The sequence below is a fragment of the Oryctolagus cuniculus genome, chromosome 2 (assembly GCF_051225735.1).
Source record: "Oryctolagus cuniculus isolate XC-2025 breed Fujian yellow rabbit chromosome 2, ASM5122573v1, whole genome shotgun sequence".
NCBI lineage: Eukaryota > Metazoa > Chordata > Mammalia > Lagomorpha > Leporidae > Oryctolagus > Oryctolagus cuniculus.
Window position 1 is genome coordinate 103323730 of NC_142868.1, and position 10254 is coordinate 103333983.

The window sequence follows — 10254 nt, forward strand, 5'->3', positions numbered from 1 at the left end:
GATCAGCCTGGCTCCTGCCTTTGTGGCTATCTGGGGAGTGAACCAGCAGATGGCAGACCTTTCTCTCTATTCTCCCTCTCTCTGTCTGAAACTCTACCTCTCAAATAAATAAATAAAACCTTAAAAAAAAACCTGCATGCTTTCTCTAAAAAAAAAACTGATGAAAAGTAGAAAAATGATTAATCACCTATGAGTATTATGATATTCGATGTTCACATTTACTAAAGATAAGCAATGAAGAATGAGAACTAAAAGTTATATAAAAATTTATACCTCTAGTAATACAGACCAGTCAGCATGAGACATGTTTTCCTAAAGGTCTTGCACATTTTAAACTAATGTTCATCGGAGCCAGTAGGTTAATCCTCCTCCTGTGGTGCTGGCATCCCATATAGGCGCTGGTTCTAGTCCCAGCTGCCCCTCTTCCAATCCAGCTCTCTGCTATGGCCTGGGAAAGCAGTAAAGCCCCTGTACCCACATGGGAGACCAGGAAGGAGCACCTGGCTCCTGGCTTCGGATCGGTGCAGCTCCAGATGTTGCAGCCATCTGGGGAGTGAACCAACAGAAGGAAGACCTTTCTCTCTGTCTCTCCCACACACTGTCTGTAACTGTACCTCTCAAGTAAATAAAATAAATCTTTAAAAAACAAAAAAAAACTAATTTTAGTCAAAATTAATTCTTAAGATGTGACACATAGGAAAATACTATCCCATAAATCACAAATCTATTCCCACAAAAAAAAAAATTGATGAAGGCTGTTTTGATCTTTTTATCATTATCTGTTAAATTAATTTCACAGTGATCATTGTGGATTTTTCAGTTCCTTGGCAGTCTTTCATGACACCTAATATTTTTTCAACACTTGCACTAGTTTGGCTATTGAATTAACAGGTGATGACCATTATTTAAATATAGTTAATTTAAAATAAAATTTTTTTAATTTTAGTAATTTATTAAATCATTCTAATCAAATAATTTAATTAATTAAAGTTTAAAAGTATGAGTATACACACATCAACTTCTATCTGCAAAGCCTCCAGAGCACATTAGTGACAATGTGGGTGATTCACGGATCGCTTCTCGGCCTTTTGGCTAAGATCAAGTGTGAGTGATAATTACAACTGGTTGAATTTAATTGTTTTAGTCACTAATGCATCCTTACTATGTTGCTATTTCAAATATAATTTGGGGAACTAATTTGCCGGGTGTGGCAAGGCATCCCTAGTTTTTTTTTTTTTCTTTAAAGATTTATTTATTTGAAAGGCAGAGTTACAAAGAGGCAGAGGTAGAGAGAGAGAGAGAGAGAGAGAGAGAGAGAGAGGTCTTCCATATGCTGGTTCACTCCCCAAGTGGCTGCAATGGCCTGAGCTGCACTGATCCAAAGCCAGAAGCCAGCAGCTTCCTCTGAGTCTCCCTCATGGGTACAGGTTCAAGTTCAGCCTACTCCACTTGCATTCCAGCTCCCTGCTCATGCATCTCAGAGAGAAGTAGAAGATCAAAATGCCTGGGCCCCTGCCCCTCAGAAGAAAGACCCAGATGAAGGTTCTGGCTCCTGATTTTGATCTGGACCAAAGTAAACCAGTGGATATAAGGTTTCTTCTCTTTGTATATCCCTCTCTTTAACTCTGCCTTTCAATAAATAATACTTAAAAAGGAATTAATAAGCAAATGTATTTTCCTTTGCTTTGTAAATCACTCCATGTGCTTGGACCTCTGCTCATTTTTCTTTTATAAAGACTGGATAACAACTATTGATTTGTTTTCTTACTATGTTTTGGGTTGCATAAAAATACCACAGAACTGCCAGCACCGCGGCTCACTAGGTTAATCCTCTGCCTTGCAGCACCGGCACACTGGGTTCTAGTCCTGGTCGGGGTACTAGATTCTGTCCTGGTTGCCCCTCTTCCAGTCCAGCTCTCTGCTGTGGCCAGGGAGTGCAGTGGAGGATGGCCCAAGTGCTTGGACCCTGCACCCCATGGGAGACCAGGAGAAGCACCCTGGCTCCTGGCTTCGGAGCAGTGCAGTGCGCTGGCCATGGCGGCCATTGGAGGGTGAACCAATGGCAAAGGAAGACCTTTCTCTCTGTCTCTCTCTCTCACTGTTCACTCTGTCCAAAAAAAAAAATACCACAGAATTAGTAGTTTAAAAAGAAAAGAAATTTTATGGGATGCCAGCACTTCAGGCCAGGGTGTTAACCCTCTGTGCTAAAGCACCAGCCCCAGTACTTGAGTTCTAACAAAGTATATAGTAAAAGGAGAGAACAGTGCTGAGACTAATGGCCACCAAAAAAATATGTAAATATATCCAATAATAGGAGAAATGAAAATTAATTCTTAAAAGAAATATGATTTCATACCCATTATTGTGATATAAAAAGTACAGCAATTACATATTTTGGTGATGATACAGAGATTTTCAAATACATGTTTACTGTGAGTGGATATGTAAAATGGTACAACCATTATGGAAAACAGTATGTAGGTTATTTTTAAAAATGGTTATTTAGTTATTTGAGGGGCAGAGTTAGAGAGAGAGAGAGAGACAGAGCAAGCAAGGTCTTCCATCTTTTTGTTAACTTCCCAAATAACCTCATGGCTGGAGCTGAGCCAGACTGAAGCCAGGAAACATGTCTCCCACATGAGTGCAGGGGCCCAAACACTTGGGCCATCTTCTGCTTTTACAGGCAATTAGCAGGGAGCTGAACTGGAAATGGAGCAGCTGGGCCCTGAACTGATGCCCATATGGGATGCTGGTGCTGCAGGTGGTGGCTTTATCAGCTACACAACAGTGCCAGCTCCCAGTATATAGGTTCTCAATAAAATTAAAGACAGAAATTTTATATGATCTTATGATCTCATTTCTGAGTATATATCTAAAGTATTCAAAGCACAATATAAAAGATGTGTGAGTTTTATTCAAATAGCATGACTCACCATAGCCAAGATTTAGAAGGGTAGATGTTTGTAGAAGGGTAGTCATAATTTGGAAGAAGAGTAGGTGAGTTTATAGAGGAAATGTGTCATATACTCACAGTATGATACTATACAGCTATGGAAGAGATGGGAATTCTGGGACATGGATGGACTTTGATGACATTGTGCTAAGCAAAATTTCTACAAAAATAAGTAACAAAAGGACAAATACTGAGATTCCACTCATATGAAGTATTTAAAGCAGTAAGAATACTAGAAATAGAAAGTAGAAAGGTAGTTATGGATGGCAGGAAGGATTTGCTATCCAGTAACAATGGAGTTTGTTAGATAATACTCTAGAAAATTGTTTGTGTGTGTGTGTGTGTGTGTGTGTGTCTTTGTGTAACACTACTGAGCTGTACATTTAGTCTTTTTTTAAAAAAAAAAGATTTAATTTATTTGAAAGGCAGAGTTACAGAGAGAGAGGAGAGACAGAGACAGAGATCTTCCATCTCTGGTTCACTCCCCAAATGATTGCAGTGACCAGGGCTGGACCAGGCCAAAGCCCAGAGCCAGGAGTTTCCTCTGGGTCTCCTACATGGGTACAGGGGCCAGTGGAGAGGCAGACGCTTCCTCCACAAGTTCAATCAATCTAGTGTTAGAGGTACTTGGAGAAGGCTGAGCAGCCTTGAGTAGGGAGAGAAATGAGAGAGTTGGACAGAAGAGCAAGAAATACTCATTATTTGTGATTACTTATTTAAACTTACAGAATTTTGTATGGGATCCATCAGAATATTTTGGTAAATTCTTCAAAGGACAAACTCACTTTTTCTCCCTTGTCTTCTACAAAAAGTTACCCTATCAGTAATTACCATCTGTTATAATTTTTAATTATACTTTTCACTTATTTGAGAAGAGAGCATGCACATGAGAGAGAGACAGAGAGAGGGAGTGGGAGACAAAGAAAGAGAGAGAGACAGGGACAGGGGGAGAGCGAGAATGAGAACGAGAGCGAGAGTGAGAGAGAGAGAGAAAGAGAGAGGATGAGCTCCTTTTCACTGGTTTTTGCTCACCAAATGTCTGTAATGTCCAGGACTGTGATCCAGAAACTCAATAAAGCTTGGATGAATAACCATGGCTGTCATATATATTCCTTCTATACCTAATGTGGGGAGGGTTTATATAATAAAGGGGATTTAAATTTTCTAAGGTTTATTTTTTATTTATTTGAAAGTCAGAGTTAGAGAGAGAGAGGGAGAGACAGAGAGAGACAGAGGGGTCCTCCATCTGCAGATTCACTCCCCAAATGGCTGCAACACCTGGGGCTGGGCCAGGCTAAAGTCAGGAGCCAGGAGTTTCATCCAGGTCTCCCAGATCAGTGCAGAGGTCTGAGCAAAACTGGGCCATTCTGGAGTGCTGGCTCAAAGTCCTAGCTGCTCTGCTTCTGATATAGGTTTGTGCTGATGCACCTTTAGAGGCAGCAGATATTGCCTCAAATGTCTGTGACCTGACCATGACACCCATTGCCAAAACCCAGATGGAATTCCAGGCTTCTATCTTTGGCCTAGCCCAGCAGAAGCAGTTACAGTCATTTGTGGACTGAATAAGAAGTTGGAAAATCTGTCATTCTGCCTTTCAATTATATTTAAAAAATGTTTTTTTTTAAAAAGAAACACACTCATTTAAAACCACTTAAAAATAAATTCAGTATGATGAACTTCACTCTCAACAGTATGATTTTGGTATTGTGCTAAATTATAATTTCATATATGAAATATGAACTGGAAGATTTTACTGTAGGGGCTGGTGCTGTAATGTGGTGGGTTAAGCTGCCACCTGAGACACCAGCATCCCATATGGGCACCAGTTCAATTCCTGGCTGCTCTGCTTCTGATCCAGCTTCCTGCTAATCCACCTGGGAAGCATGAGGAAGATGAATTTGGTCTGGCCCCAAACCGATGCTGTAACATGAGATGCTGGCATTGCAGTTGACAGCTTAGCCCACTCTGCCAGGATGCTGACCCTGTTTCTGTATGATTTTTTTAAAAAGCGTACTGGTTAACCCCCAACTTTTTGGTGGCCCTCTTTCTGGTCCTTTCTCCTTCTGTAATTCTGCCTTTCAAATAAAATAAATAAATTTTTAAAAAAATAGATTTTGTTGTACTCACCTAAGGAGTTAAGAAGGAATAATACTTTGATATTTCAAAGTTGAATACATTTTTTTTAAATATTAAGTGACATAATATATGTGAGGGCTTCAAAAATGTCTTCAAAAAATGCAAATTGAAAGACAGGGTAGAGGAGAGAAGTGTCACTATGTCCCTAAATCTGTATATATGAAATATATGAAATTTGTGTGACTTAAATAAAATTTTTCAAATGCATATTTTCCATAAATTTATTGATGGAAATTTAACTTCTGTTAATGTATTTGTATCATCTTACAATGACATCATTATTTTTATGGTCTTGCAAATAATGAGACTTTAAGGACCTTTATAGAGCTTAGAGGGAAAAGAAGAGTCGGTCAGTATCAGCACTTCAAAACTCTGCCAAAGAAGGATTCCACGAATGGTCAACAGTTTGGGGCTTGGCTGTCACTTTTGCTTGGTCATTCCGGTTATCTGAAGGTTTTATTTCATTATTTGCATTTGTGACTGTAATACTATACCAATGAAAGTACAGCTAAGAAACTGCATGAGACAGGGTCAGGGCATCAGGTCAAGTCAGGAGACAGCTGCAGCTTAATTGGGGAAGCAAAGAGAGAGGAAAATTCCAAGAGTTTCAAAAGGTAAAAACAGCTTGTTTTTCTACTTGCTTCACATAGGATAAATTACTTAAAGTTTCTGTTCTCCCACTTTGGCAAAAGCTTTGACTTCAATTCACTTTCCAGTGGCTCTCATTCTTCCAGCCTCAAGTCGGCCCATAGAACAGGTTTTGTGTTGGACCAGTTGCAGTCCATTTGTCCAGAGAGCACCATTTCCACCTCCTATAAGAGCCTGGCCAACCAGACATGCAACAGAAGCCTGTCTTATGACAGCCTACTCACTTCTTTGGACAGTCCTGATTTTGAATCAGTACAGGCAGGGCCTGAGCCAGACATAGCTTTAAGCTATACCTCTGCCTTCCTGTCAGCCTGCCTGGTCCAGCAATGGGAAGCTGAGAGGCATCCACGTTTGGTGACAACAGGTCCAACACGAGAGCCCTCACCAGTCCATTATGACAATTTGTGGTGCCACATTGTGGCCTCCCTCCATCAATGAGAAGCCACGGTGCCATTCACCCCCTCTCTCAGTCCATGAGGGAGAATCAGGCTTGGGAGACTCAGGCATTCAGTCAACACCTGGCTTGGGCCATGCCCCTCATACGAGTTCCTCCTCAGGTGATTCGAAGAGATCACCATTGGGCAAGACTCCACTTGGACACCCAGCTGTCCCCCATTTTGGGAAGCCAGAAAGGCTAAGGAGCTGGGGACTAGGGTCCCCTGAACCATGTCCAACCACCCTATATCTGGGCCATTCAACATCTTACAGCAGCCAAAAAGCCCTACCTGGTGTCTCTGAGATAGAGGAAGTGGCCTTGCAGCCACTACTGACACCTAAAGATGGAGTACAGCTCAATACCACCCACAGCAAATCCAATGGGCAACCCAAGAGCATAGGCTCAGCCTCCCCTGGCCTTACAAGGGGAGGAGTCAAGAAACTGTCTGTCATTAGCAGGTGGTACCACCTATGAGATTATGGTGTGAGCCTTCAGCGCCTCCCCTTTCCCACACCACTGTGTCTACACCAAAGGGCCCCAGGTGGCCACATCCCTTCCCTCAAGGGGCTCCCCTCCCCTGCATGGACATTTTTTAAAACACAAATTCCCAGAGGCTGAGTGTTTATAAAATGCAACAGGGTTGGGGAGTCGGAGAGTTGGGGCCTGAGGCTGGGGTAGTAACTCGACCTCTTTTACCTTTTAAGACCACCTTTTCCCTAATCCCTTTACCAGACTCTGGACATTTGTGCAATTGCTTGCCCTGGAAGGAACCAGATCATTTTTTAAACCAGAAATAATTTTTTATTATTGTTACAGATTCTATTTTTTCCTTTTCTGTGTTACCAGGTATGTGTGTAAATATTGAAGAAATTGTATATATCTGTCCTGAGATGGGAAAATGAGGGAGGGATATGTATAAGAAGGAGGATCTTACTGTTCCTGGTCCTCAGACCAGCAGAAAGAGGGGGGAGACACCGGAGTCTTCCTTTCCCCCCATGGTTCCCTCGCTTGTCTGTTACTGACTAAGGAAGTAGTAGAACCTCCTGTTGGTGCTAAATGATCAGGAAAGAAACCTGGGGAGAGATGAGTCTGAGTTCTTGGTTAGAAGAGGAAAGGACTTGTGGAAAGTTAGTTTTCTAGGCTTATTGGCATTTAGTTTCCCAGGAAAGGGGTCACAGCTCCATGACATTGGTGGTGGTGGTAGGAGGGGGATCAGGAAAAGCATCTGGCCTCATTTGAAACACTATTAGAAACCCCCCCTCCAGGCCGGCGCCGTGGCTTACTAGGCTAATCCTCCGCCTAGCGGCGCTGGCACACCGGGTTCTAGTCCCGGTTGGGGCGCCGGATTCTGTCCCGGTTGCCCCTCTTCCAGGCCAGCTCTCTGCATTGGAGGGTGAACCAACGGCAAAGGAAGACCTTTCTCTCTGTCTCTCTCTCTCTCACTGTCCACTCTGCCTGTCAAAAAAAAAAAAAAAAAAGAAAAAAAAAAGAAACCCCCCCTCCTTCTTGGGAGAGAGGGATTAGGGTGGCTTTCTTAAGTGAGCCCCTCAGAGCTTCCTCTAACCTACACTTAAGGTGATTTTAAAATCCAAGGATAGGAGAGAAAAATCCAAAATGCAATATTTTTCATCACATGCCAAAAATGGGATAGAGGAAAGGAGTGGCAGGCCTAGGTCCTTCCAGATGTCCCCTGGGGGTTGCCCTTCAGCCCACCTTAGTATGGTGCTTGGTAGAGGGGATACCTGGGTTCTAATCTATAAATAGGGGAGACCCCAGCCTTTTCACAGAGTCCCTTTCATTTTTTATTCTGATTAGCCATTATAAACTGACAAATAAAAGAAATCCTGATCTATCAGCAAACAAAAAAAGAGTACTTAAGTTTATATTTAGAAACATTTATCTCATTTGCTTTACCCAGTTTATACTTAACAGCAATACCTAGATGTCTGAAGAAACCTAGATAGTATATAACTAAAGCTATATATATATTTTTTTGTTTTGTTTTTTATTTTTTTGTTTTTTTGACAGGCAGAGTGGACAGAGAGAGAGAGAGAGAAAGGTCTTCCTTTGCCATTGGTTCACCCTCCAATGGCCGCCGCGGTCAGCGCGCTGCGGCCGGCGCACCGCAGAGTCAGTGATTGACTTGCTATGTCTTCAGAAAATGAACCCATTTAAAGTTGCTGTAGCAATTCGTCCAGGCAGTTTTGGGAGTGTTCAGCAGCAACATTTTTTTTTCAAGATTTATTTATTTATTTGAAAGAAAAAGTTACAAATAGGCAGAGGCAGAGAGAGAGAGAAGTCTTCAATTGGCTGTTTCCCCTCCCCCAAATGGTCACAACTGCTGGAAGAGGGCCAATCCAAAGCCAGGAGCCAGGAGCTTCTTCTGGGTCTCCCACATGGGTACAGGGGCCCAAGCACTTGGGCCATCTTCTATTGCCTTCCTAGGCAAATCCTAGGATTTTCCTAGGCGGGGTCAGTCGAGACTCAAACCAATGCCCTTATGAAATAATGGCACTGCAGGCAGTGGTTTTACCAGCTATGACTCAGTAACAGATCCTTAAAGCTATAATTTTGAACAATTTTCCTATGAAAGAAAACTCAAAAGGTTGATTCTGATTCCTTGTACTTAATACACAGAACATAATTTTAACCTTACTGAGATCTTTCATTCTCTTTTCATATTTTGGCTGACACTCACTGCTGCTGGTGTTTTGAATGACCTATGTTTGCATGGAAGTTCAGGAGCCCACTGAAAGGAAATGATAGAAGGCAGACCTCACTGACAGCTCATGAGAAAATATGTAACAATCAACTGCAAACAACTGAACTCTATTACCAAGAAGCCTCCATCCAGACCAGAGTTACAGAGAAAGGGAGAGACAGAGCAAAAGGTCTTCCATCTGGTTCATGCCTCAAATGGCCACAATGGCCATAGCTGGGCCAATCCTAAGTCAGGAACAAAAGTTCCTCCTGGGTATCCCACGCGGGTGCAGAGGCCCAAGCACTTGGCAAATCTCTACTGCTTTTCCAGGTCACAACATAGAGCTGGATGAGAAGAGGAGCAGCCAGGACTAGAAATCATGCCCACATGGGATGCAGGTACCTGCAGTTGTGGCTTAGCACATTACATCACAGCCCCAGCCCCATTCAGAGATATTTTAAATGGCCATTTCTAATTCAGTCTTAAGGAGGTCAAGCAGTATTATAGTAAAACATCTTTTTCTTTCGTAGTTTCCAAATACAATTTAATTTTAGAAAATAAGTGCTAAGCTGTAGGCAGCCTTTGGACAAGTTAAGGCCAATCTTGGCTTGTGGAATTCCTGGGATAAGAAAGTCACATACTGAAGGAGGATGTTAATCAGGAACACCCTATTAAAATCATCTGTGCTACCGGAGGCCCCGATAAGTTGCTTACGTATGTTATCTTTTGTGCTTCTTTGTGCTTCTTTGTTCTGCAGCTGGTTATGTATAAATACTGCTGGGACTTTAGAATAAATGAGCCTTGATCAGCCTTGTTGTCTTGGCTCCATTCTCTGCGCCCTTGTCCCTCTTTTCATTCCCACTCTCTCCTTCAGGTTCTGTTTGACTAGTGTGGCTGGCCCACACACTAAGTGGCAATAAGAATAGAGCTCTGATCACAATTGCTGTTTAGGCAAGACCTGTAAAAGAACCAAATTAGAAAGCAATTTCTCTGGGGTTGGCGCTGTGGTGCAGTGGGTTAACGCCCTCTCCTGAAGTGCCGGCATCCCATATGGGCACTGGTTCTAGTCCCAGCTGCTCTTCTTCCAATCCAGCTCTCTGCTATGGCCTGGGATAGCAGTAGAAGATCACCCAAATCCATGGGCCCCTGAACCCATGTGGGAGACCCAGAGGAATGTTCTGGCTCCTGCCTTTGGATTGGCACATCTTCAGCTGTTGCGGCCATCGGGAACGTGAACCAGAGGATGAGAGACCTCTCTCTGTCTCTACCTCTCTGTGTAACTCTGTCTTTCAAATAATTAAAACAAATCTTTAAAAAAAAGAAAGCAATTTTTCAGAGAAGAGATACCTAACTGCAAAAGGGAGAACTCTCTTTCTTTTT

The 10254-nt window shown here is 42.4% G+C and overlaps 1 pseudogene; it reads left to right on the forward strand.

Annotated features, from left to right (window-relative positions):
• The first annotated feature begins 1072 nt into the window (after positions 1-1072).
• Positions 1073-1198, forward strand: LOC127488449 (U2 spliceosomal RNA; annotated as a pseudogene).
• The last annotated feature ends 9056 nt before the right edge of the window (positions 1199-10254 follow it).